Source organism: Protopterus annectens, chromosome 7.part1 (assembly GCF_019279795.1).
Source record: "Protopterus annectens isolate FY-2018-M chromosome 7.part1, PAN1.0, whole genome shotgun sequence".
NCBI classification, from domain to species: domain Eukaryota; kingdom Metazoa; phylum Chordata; order Ceratodontiformes; family Protopteridae; genus Protopterus; species Protopterus annectens.
The window spans coordinates 351,725,648-351,737,918 of NC_056740.1; positions in this window are offsets into that span (position 1 = coordinate 351,725,648).

Below are 12,271 nucleotides of genomic sequence, written 5' to 3' on the forward strand. Positions count from 1 at the left end.
CTAAATTAGGCATAATCCCTTTTATAACCCACTGGATAGTCAACTGGCTTACTGAGAGGACACAGGAGGTCAAAATAGGTGAGGCCACCTCCACCAAGAAGTCAGTCACTAGTGGATTACCCCAGGGCTGGGTACTCAGCCTGCTCTTTTTTGGCATCTATTTCTCTGGAGTGGAAGCAAATGCTGAAGGTTTATGGCTGACAAAGTTTTTTTGATGATTGCAAGCTGAGGGTTATCATTGACTCTCCTGCAGACACTAGCATTCTTCAAGAAGGTCTATTTCTAACTAACAAATGGTACCAAAGCCATGGTCTTAATGCTAGTAAATGCATAATTGTATCCTTTAGGACCTGCAAGGCATATGCAGCAGCTAGAGTAACCTCAGAGGTTCCTTAAAAAAAGAATACAAGGCATAACAAACATGCCTTATGCAGAGCATCTTAAAGCCCTTTCCCTCTGATCAGTCTCCTATGGATTGCTGAGATATAATTGATGCCTGGTTTACAAAGCATCTGCAAACCCCACACTTATGAAACTCCTGCATATCCATAAGTCAAATAGTACCAGAAATATAACATCTAACAATCTGAATTTTCTATGTGACTTAAACAGAACATGCTCAAGAGACAGCTATGGGTCACACAGACTGCCCCTGCTACAGAACAGGCCTCCCAGCCATGTGAAGGCTGAGTTCATCTATTACCCAGTTTAAGTGCAACCTAGACCAGTAGATGGGGAATAGGAAATTACACTGGGCCTGGCACCCATGTCCATTATGGACAGAGATAGCTTATAAATGCCTGGCTCTCAATGTCCTATTTGGATACAGGACATCATTATTCCTTCGCGGAAACTTAGCTAGGCTTAGAAAGGCCTTCCCCTGGGTTGTTAGCCTGGTAACAATTTATGAATGTATGACTCTATGAATTACGGCTTATTACTATTCAAAAACAAGCACACTTCCAAGCCAATTATAAATCAAGCATATATCAACAGAAAAAGGTCCGGTCTCTGAAGTACCATCAAGCAACCAGACTATCTATTGGTATACACTGAGCAACAGATCAAAATATAAGAAAAATCAGGTACATTATACAAAACTAAACAAAGAAAAACCTATTTGATTTTCTTTATATTGTTGTGCTGTCCCTAATAAAAACGGGTTTGTTTATTTGTTTTTTAAACTGTTACAAAAATAAGCTGCAGTGGAGATTCTGTTTTCTCACTTGCTTCTCTTGCACCGCACTGATTTATCGTGCAAGAGTGAGAATGTAAGTCCCATACACATGTGGAGTACATCAGTCTAGGGAAGACAACATGGAGGGAGACTGAAGTGTCAAATACAAATACATTATTTAAGAATGGTAAGCATTTTCTTTCTTAAATAATGTAATTGTATAATAGCAATAATCTACTGCTGTTTGTGGGTATGTCAGGATTTCCCCATTGTAGGCTTCATGATAAAACCACACCACCCATGGGTAAATCCAGATATGCCCACATATAGTCATGAATTATTGCGTAATTAAATATGGACTGTTTTACTTTTGTTCTTACATTGTTTATATTGTATGTATTAATTTGTTGTTATTTAGTCATCCATATTTGTCATGCATTTTCTTATTGTTGAATTGATGTTTTTCTTAATTAATTATACTTATCATTCCCTATCTACTTACTCTCTACGAACACCATAGATTCCTAGGACTGCATACCCACATCACACACACCTCTGTCCTTACCCCCAGCTCCACTCATAGTGTTAGCAACCTCCCCAGCTCAGCTAAGTACTCAGCAGCCATATTTCATAGACTCCATCACATCTCTCAATGTAACCCACTAGCTAGAAAAAATAAGAACCTAATTTTTAAACTTCTACAACTCATCCTAAAAGTTCATGTCCACTCCCTGTTAGATGGTGATATACACCCTAACCCAGGTCCTACCACTATCATAGCTACACAGCCTGATACACCAACAAATTCAATCACACAGACACTTACCAAGCCCCCCAACTCTCTCCTGATAGCTCATCTTAATATTCGTAGCATCAATAACAAAATAGCTCACCTGCATGCCCTTATTGATGTTTATTCCTTTGACATCCTCTGTCTGTCTGAAACATGGCTTAATCCATCAATACAAGACAGTGCAGTTCTACCCCCTGGCTATAACATCATAAGACGTGACCGTAACACTAAAAAAGGAGGCGGAGTAGCCATACTTTATAAGAATGGATTACAAGTTACCTTGTTAGACTCCAAACCTCCACTTTGCAACAATGCAGAAATTCTTCTAACTAAGATTCAGCTTAACAAAAGCAAAGCCATATACCTATCATGTGTCTATCTTCCCCCAGGCAATAACATCAACACATTAGTGGCTATCCTCAGCTGGCTCTCAAGTAACTACCCCCAAGAAACCATTATACTTGGAGATTTTAACTTTAACTGGAACTCCTGTATATCTGAGCAGCCTTCTACTCATATCAACTTATATGGTTTTACCCAAACTATAACATCCCCAACCCGCACCAATAAAACTAACAACAAAACTAGTACCCTTGACTGGATGCTCACTAATACCCCCCAACTAAACTATAAAACAGGCACCCTCCCTGAGGAAATAAGTGATCACTTGCTTACCTATTTAATCAGAACAAAAACTGTCATCCTAAACTCTACCATCTGTAGAACTATTCGCACTACCAAAAATTTTAACCCTGCTCACTTTCAAGCTGAGCTAGTCACCTGTGACTGGTCACCCCTGAAATACCTCCCAATAGAGAATGCCGTGAAATACTTTAACTCTAAATTTCTAACCATTTTAGACAGCCATGCCCCATTACGCAAAGTTAGAATTTAAACCAAACCGGCACCATGGCTCACCAAAATGACCAAACAAAAAATCCTCCAAAGAAATAAACAATGGGCCAAATGGCGCTCAACAAAAAGCTCCTCAGACCACCTGCAATTCAGACAGCTAAGAAATGAAACAAAAAAAGCCATATTAGCCGATAAAAGAAACTACTACTACCAACTACAACAAACCAACCAAAATAATCCCCAAAAATTCTGGCGAGGTATCAATAACCTCCTACACCCTGGATGCTCAAGTACTCCCTCTCCCTCTGGCTCTGATCACAACAATCCCATCCAAATAGCTGACTCATTTAATACTTTTTTCACTGAAATCATACAATCCCTAGCCAACCAACTATCCCCTAGCACCCCAGGCTCTGCCACAACCTTTACCAATAATTCTCATCAATTTCATTTTCAGCCAGTGCCCACTTCACTTATCTGTAACCTCATAAAGAAACTTAAACCCACTACTCTCTCTGCTGATAAATTACCTGCAGAATACCTGCAAAAAGCTGCTAAAGTCATAGCCTACCCCATATCCATCCTCATTAACAGAACTATTTCTGAAGGATCTATTCCCCTAATCTGGAAAGTCTCTCACATAATTCCCCTGCATAAGGGCGGTAACTCCAAAGAGTTGTCCAATTATAGGCCCATAGCTATTCTATCTCCTTTGGCAAAAATAATGGAGAAATGTATACACATACAACTGTTAACCTACCTACTCGATCACAATTTATTAGCACCCTGTCAACATGGCTTTAGACCATTTCATAGCACCACCTCTGCTCTCTTATTCTTCACTAACCATATTAACAGTAATCGTAATATTGATACTCTATCCTCAGCTGTTTTTATTGACCTGTCCAAAGCATTTGACATGGTGAATCACCACCTCCTTATAGACACACTCAAAAACCTGTCATTGGACAACCATACTATACAGTGGTTCCAATCATACCTACATAACAGGCAACAGGCTGTACTATGGGAAAATACTTTATCTTCCCACGTCCCAGTCACTCTAGGGGTCCCCGCAAGGATCTATATTAGGCCCATTACTCTTCTCCATCTTTACAAATGACCTTCATTCTGTAATTCCTCAAGCTGACTGTATCCAATACGCTGACGACTCCACACTCATATGCGCTGCTGCTTCTCAATCAGAACTTCAGTTACTAACCCAAATGACCTTTAGTACAGTTGAAAACTGGCTCCTACAAAGACGTCTTATCCTTAACCCCAAAAAAACAAAAATGCTACTATTTACCCCACCCGCAGAACCTCCCCACTTAACTTTACTATTACTTCAAATGATGGAACTATAATATCTCCTGAACCAACCACCAAACTACTCGGGGTACTAATAGATAACAACTTGTCCTTTGAACCTCACATTAATGACACCATAAAAATAGTAAACAAGAAACTAGGTTCCCTCTATAGAATAAAACCCTTTCTTACACCTCCAGCCAGGGTTACTATTGCTCGTACCCACCTCATCTCTACCTTGCTCTATGCCTCCCTGATCTATACCAAAATATGTAGAAGTAATCTGAGTAAACTTACATCCTCCTACAACAATATTGCCAGATTTGCAGCTGGGTCCTCCTATAGAACTCATCACTGTATCAATCTGAATCAATTAGGATGGTTAGAGCTGCCAAATTTAATACTTTTCAATCAATTAATAGTAGCCCATAAGATCCTGTATTTACCTCAAAATACACCCATACTTACATCCCTAGTCATCCCCTATAATAACCTCAAGACCTTATGCTCAGCTAATAACCTACTTGTACAAATATCAAAATCCAACAACTTAGCTGGTGACACCTTGTTCTCCAATACAGTAGGTAAAGCCTGGAACATCCTCCCAAGCCAGCTAACCTCAATATCCTCTGTCAGCTTATTTAAAAGCAAGCTTAAACCCTACCTCAAATCACACTGGCTATGCCCCTGTGTTAACCCAGACTAAGTACCTAACTATTAACTAGACTCCCATAATTCCTAGCCTTCCATGATCATGATCTTGTGTTGTCTCACTAATTTTTAGTGAGCTTAACCTTCCTTAGGATTTTTTCTCATGTAAATAAGTATATACTGTGGAATGATCATACACCTTCATATAGTATCACAACCTATGTGTTAGATAACACTAGAAATCCATCCTTGTTTGCTGTTCTTCTATACTCTATCTGTTGATCTCTAGTGTTTTTCTTTCTTAGGTTTTTGTGAGACCTTAGTATCTCTTATCATAAATTACTAGGTGTATCTAATTTTGTAATATGTTATAAAGATTTGTACTACATTTCTAATACAAATGTATTAGTCTTATTCATCTATTCTTAGATAAAATTTTCCTTTTTCCTACTGAAATATAAAATATATAATCTTAGGCTTGTACTATAATTGTTAAAACTTCTTATGTACCAAATTATACTGTTATTGTCTTTGTCTTGACCTTTTATGTTGTAATTTGTGGAGCTTTTCTCCCCGGGCCTCCACTGAAAATGGACATATATCCAGCTGGACTAGCCCAGTCAGCAAATGTAAAATAAAATAAAATAAAATTCTGTATTGTCTTTGCCATTTTGGGCTGTGTTGTGACTGAAAAGGGTTTTAGGGTCAGCTTACTTACCTAGTTAACAAACAAAAATAACCAATGACAGTTTAGTAACTTTGTGTCAAGGTAGGACATTTTTAGCCATTAAGAACTTATGTTTCCATTTGATATAGTTTTGTGTATGATCCTTTTTCTTCCTTCCCCAAATCAACTGCAACCCGTCAGATTGTGTCTAATAATTTTTCTCACAAAGCAATTTAAATAAACTTTGCACTTGGCTCTTCTACATTAATATCACATTTATTAACCACATTCAGAACCTCTTCATTGTGACCTGTGCCAGTTAATGAATAACAAAAAAATATTATCTGCAAATTGCAATGAAACATCTTTTGCAAAAAATCATATCCTATAAAGGGAAAGAGAACCAATAAAATTGGTTTGTGTGCCTCAAACACATTTTTTAAGAACAAAACAGCCTTGTTTTTAGTAAAGTCTTGAGGCTTTGAGTAAATTCTTGGCTTTGCAGGGCATTTTGGCTAAACTAGTATTCTTTTATCTAAAGCCTAGTGCATATACGGCTTAATGAAGTTAGTGCAATTCCTTTTATATCCTTCTCCATGTTGACCAAATAATTGCAACAGTGAAATGTGATAGCCAAATGAAGACAATTTTATTTTTTTTCCATGTACCAACTCCTTCACTCAGCGCTTTCTGCAATTCATAAACTCCACTGCCCTGGATCAACTTATCCAAACTCCCATGAGGGGCAACAATATCCTAGACCTAGTAATTACCAACATGAGTGACTGGTGTTCCACACCTGAAGTCAAACTCTCATTGGTCAGATCCCACCATAAGCTAATCACCCTAGATATCCACATCCTGCCCCCACCCCCTCATTAAGGAAACCATGGTAAAAAATTTCTCCAAAGCAAACTTCATGCTTCTTAAGACAGAAGTGACGAACTTCATAACACCCATGCAGATGGACAATACAGTTATGGCTGCCAAATCCTACACAAATGCACTCTATAAGCACTTACACGAGAGCATGGATCATGCTATCCCAAACAGAACCAAGACACTGTCCTCCAAAAAAAGGAAGCCAATCTGGCGGTCCCCTGCCATAAACAAACTCTACAACAGAAGGAAGAAACTGTTGCAAAAGAGAGTAAAATCCCATGAGTGGAGGTGCTCCCTGGTCACCCTCACTAAGAAGCTGAGATCCCTTATAAGATCCTCCAAAGCTAGCTATGAAAACAAAATTGCCACTGATTCTAGGGACAACCACAAAGCATTGTATAGCTATGTCAAGAATCTCAATGGCAACACCCAGATCTGCTCTGAGTTACAGCACAACGGCACGAAAATTACAGAAACAACTGATATTGCCAACATCCTGGCAGATAGGTTCACTGCTAACTTTACCCCCCTCTCACCCCCTAAAGGGCCCATATCTATAAAGGAAGAATGCAGAGTCCCTGAAATTACAACTACACAAGTAAAAGCTGCACTCTCTAAAGGCAAAAACACAGCATCCATGGGACCAGACAACATCCCAGGCTACGTTTTATATGAACTTCAGAACAAACTGGATCCCTACCTAAGCATCATGTTCAATCATAGCCTCACGTCAGGTGTTGTGCCCACTAAATGTCACACAGCAACAGTTATCCCACTCCACAAAGGGGGAGCCACCACTGTTCCTGGGAACTATCACCCTATTAGCCTGACGAGCCTGGTCTGTAAGGCCATGGAATGTATCATCATGGAACTCATAAACAAAGACATTGGTAACCTCCAAGCTCTGGAACCCACCCAGTTCAGGTTTGTGAAAGGCAGATCATGCCTCCTGAACCTGACTGACTTCTTTGAGGCAGTCACCAAAGCCGTAGATGAGGGTAAGGTGGTTCACACAGTGGTTCACACAGAATATCTTGACCTCGCCAAGACTTTTGGCACCATCCCCCATTCTGGAATTATAGCTAAACTCACTAAACTAGGTATAAACCCTTACGTCACAAGATGGGTTGTCAACTGGCTCACTGACAGAACTCACACTGTAAATGTTGCAGACTCCAAATCTGACTTCAAACCAGTGGCAATTGGAGTACCACAGGGTTCAGTCCTGGAACCTCTCCTGTTTGGTATCTACTTCTCTGAAGTACAGGCTAACACAGAAGACCTTTGGCTAATAAAGTTTGCAGATGACTGCAAACTAGGAGCCATAGTCGAGTCCCCAAATGATGTGGACATCCTACAGAAGGGCCTCACTGAGACAGATGCCTGGTGTCAGAGCCATGGCCTCAAGCTCAATGCCAAAAAGTGCATTGTCATCCCCTTTGGTAAAAACTCTGTACCCATGAACTACCACATAGGCGACAGTCTACTTAACGCCGAATGTGTGATAAGAGACCTTGGGACACAGGTGGACAGTAGTCTCTCCTTTCATAATCACATCGCCACAGTAGTCAGGAAATCCTTCTACATGGCACACCTCATCACAAAAGGGTTCTCATCCAGGAAAAAAGAGGTCATTGTTCCCCTCTACTCGACACTTATTAGACCCATTATAGAGTACAATGCCCCTTTTGGAATGTACCTCACAAGACATCTGCAGCAGCTGGAAAGGCCACAGAAGTACCTCACAAAGAGTATTACTGGCCTCAAACAATTGACCTACACTGACTGTCTCAAAAAACTCCAGCTGTACTCCATAGCATATCACTGGGTCTATATCAGAACATCGAAGTTTTAAAACTTCAAATGTTCTAATATCGACCCATTTTAATCGAACTCTAAAAATAGCGAAGCTGCAGAACACCGAATTCTTTCCAATGGAAAGAATTTGGTTGGCCGGTTCTGTGGCTTCACTATTTTCAGTGCTGTGGTGGAGATTTACGTGTCGGGTACAGGTAAGTGTGCGATTGTGTGGTTGTTAGGAATAGGGCATGGGTTAGGTGAGTTAGGGTCAGGGGCGGGTTAAGTGAGTTAGGGTTAGGGTGCGGGTTAGGTGAATTAGGGTTAGGGGAGGTTTAAGTGAGTTAGGGTTAGGGTGCGGGTTAGGTGAGTGTGCGATAGTGACTGACCTTAGGGTTAGGGTTTGGGTTAAGGTAAGTGGATAGATAGTAGTGTATGTATAGTTTAGTGTAGGGTTAGTTGTAGGATTATAAGTGTATGTGTGTGTATTGATGTTTTTTAGGTGTGCTTGTGTTGTGCGTATGTGTTTCAGAATAGCAAATTTTTTCCCAAGGAAAAAATTTGCTGTTCTGAATGTTTGACATTATGTGGTTTAGATATTTTAGGTTTGATGAAATAGTGTTTGCTATTTTCATCTTATGATAACGTGATATAAACGCATATCGCCTACTCTGAGGTGATCTCTGCCTAACATATAAAGCTATGTAAAGCCCAGAGCTGTTGGACATGCTACACCTAAAGAAATTCCAGTCCCTCCGAGCTACACACTCTAGGGACCTGCACCTTGTCCTCACAATAAACAGGACATGCTGGAGGGATAGATTCCTGTCCCAGAGACTTTCCATACTCTGGAACAAGCTACCCATCTTTGTCAAGCAAAGTTCCTCATTAGCACTCTCCAAAAAAATCTTGATGAGTGGATGGGAGATAGGAAATACACCCCGGGGATCACTTCTATGGTTCTGCTCAACCAGGGGACAGGATAACTTTCTTGGAACTGGGGCACAGGAAAATAACTTTCTTGGGTGGCGTAAGCCAGGGAACCTTGTTGGCTAGGCTTACTTAGGCCCTTGGAATGATAGCCTAGTACCTACCTATGAACCTATGAATATTTTTCACATGATTATTAAATATTTTGGAAGCATTTGTATTTGGATGTAGGTACAAAATAAGACCTTTTTTATAATTGCACCTTTAAAGCCTACAAGAGTGTTATATCCTACTTCAAAGGCATATGCAAGCAACGCCAGTACTATTACTTCTCAAAACCTCAAAGAATGGTTATAACGTTAAAGAGTGGATTTTTTTTCAAACATAATTACTGAAATGTTGACGTTTTAAGACTGCACACTTTAATTTTACAGTGCAGATTAACAATTTATGCTGTTTTCATGATAAAACCAAAGCACTCATGTAGCTGTTTCATAATAGCATGCCTACAATACAGGACATGTTTTGAGAAGTGTTAGAATCACTTAATCTGTAAAGTACTTTCAGCTTGCTACACACACCAAACATTTGCATGAATAATTATTTTAGGAAATGTATTACATATCACACTTGTAAGTACATACTTTCTTATATCACTGTGTTTAGAACTCTGATATGTATCGTCATAGAAGTTTGTTGCATTATTTAACTGCATAATGGCTACTGTTACTTTTTAGTTTTCTTGTTATTTATTGTCTTGGTTTTTTCCCCCAGTGACTCCATAAAAAATGGAACCTTTCAGCTGGATGTTCCCAGTTAAATATATAAAAATAATAGTTTTTTTTCTTCTTTTTTCACTTTGAAAAGGAATATCTCTTTTTATTTAACCTAAATATTATGCAGTGCAGCATGATAATGCAATAGTGGTACAGTATTTTTTCAAAATCTTCACTTACCATGTGATTCATTTTATTGACCGTTCATTTTTAATTGCTATTCCTGCAGTTCACATTTAGTGTAAACATTCAGTACTGACAAATGCTGTTTTTTTAATTTCTTCTTTAATATAGACAGTGCATATCTGTATGCCATAATAACAGCTATATTACAGGGTTCTTAATTCCCTCTCATTCCTTCTATCCAAGTGGCTAAAATGTGCTACTTCCAATATAAGAGATAGAAGACTCTAGCAGCTGGAGGAAGAATTTATTACATTTTCCAGCTGGACCACACAGTTTGTATTTGGGATTGTTACATACATGGTATAAAGTTTGACAAGACTTAAAAGTTAACTAAAGACTACACTGTCCTGGAAATGAAAACGAGCATTAACATCTGCCCTACAAATTTATCTAAGTTACCCTTCCTAATATATGAACAGAAAAAAATATGCCCCCTCCCTACAAAGCACATAAACCCCCCATCATAGTTAAACCTGTGAGGTGAAGTACTGTTTCACACTACAAAGCTAGGGGCTGACATACCATAGTACTGTGATCATGCATATTAGAATTACAACTACCTCTTCTTAACAAATAAAATAAAATAATGCTGCTTACATAAGAAATATGTGTTTAAATGATTTTAAATGTCTTAGAAAAATTATTTCAGCTCACAATAACATTAAACTTTGCTTACGTGTGTGAATATTAGAATTTAATGACTTTACCCATGTAGGTACATTAATCAGGGGTAACTCCTACAGTAATCACTTACAAGTGAGACTCTTTACTTAAAGTTGTTACACTGACCTTGGTCCCCAAAACCCAAATGAAACAAGGCCAAAATTGACTTAAAGAAATGACTGCATCGATTCAGTTATTAGCCAAAGTCAGTCAGGTCAAATTGCATAACTGTGGAGATAAGTACATGGCCAAATATACCTTACTACTCACAGAACTTTACTGATCTCACCATACTGAGGCATGAGGGCACATTGGGTAACTCTACCTCATTTTCCACTGCTTGGTTGTGTGTTTAAACTATATTACTGCATACTCAGTCTAGTAACATACCCATTGAGATTATGGCTGGGAGTCAGGAATACTTACCATGTGGAGAAAGCCTTTACAGATCCATTTCCCCCTCATAGTAAGCCTTCCTGATTCATAGACCACCCTACCACTGAAGTTTTTCACTAGCAAGTGCCTCAGGACAGAGGGCAGTCTTATGGGCAGAATTACATGATACTGCAGTAATTGTTGGGAGTGGCTAATGACAATTAGCCATGTGCTTTCTATTCTTAATTTATGTTAGCAAACAAATTCAGAGAATCACTCAGCTACATACAATTTCACTGATGTTGGAAAAAGTAAACACTGTCAAAGGAGAAAGATCAGTCATTCACTCTTACAGAAGCAATCTTAGTGCAAGGAAGCTCAGCAAAGACTGTGGTTGTTACTGTGTATGTATGCTTGTGGACATGTGTGTGCATGTCCGTAGGGGCATGAATGAAGCTGCATAAGAGTGTGTGTGTGTGTGTGTGTGTGTGTGTGTGTGTGTGTGTGTGTGTGTGTGTGTGTGTGTGTGTGTGCGCGCATGCGTGTGCGTGTGTGTGTGTGTGTGTGCACGCTAGCCTGGGTTATCTCACCAAAAAGGGTTAGGTAGGGAATTGAGAATCTAGATGTGTGTGGGTGTGAGTGAATGGGTTAGTGTTTCTGAGACTGTAATACTTTGGGGGGTGGGAAGGGGTGCTTTGTCCATTGGTGTGTGTGTGTGTGTGTGTGTGTGTGTGTGTGTGTGTGTGTGTGTGTGTGTGTGTGTGTGTGTGTGTGTGTGTGTGTGTAGATCGATAGCTAGATACATTCCTCCAAGTGACTAGTATCGTTGTGGTCAGAGTTTATATGTCATGTAAAGGGTATGAGTCACATCAAGAAACTGAGTATGACAAAATGGATAAGGGTAAGATTTCAAAACAGGAACAGTTGACTGGTAATGCTGTTTCTTCCAAATGAAAATTCATTAGCTTGTCACATGTATAAGTTTCTGCACTCCAAACCAGCTATTGTTCCTAAGTTGACTTGAAGCAAACAATAAAAGTAGACTTCAGAAATGCTATTCTGTAACAAATTTACAATTCATTAACTATAAAAGAAATAGTCAAGCAAACTCTGAAAACAAGCTATTTCTTCAGTAAACCTGTTTCAAACAGAAAATAGGAAAATAGTAACAAGCGTAAACACTAAGATCACTTACTAACATTTCAGGA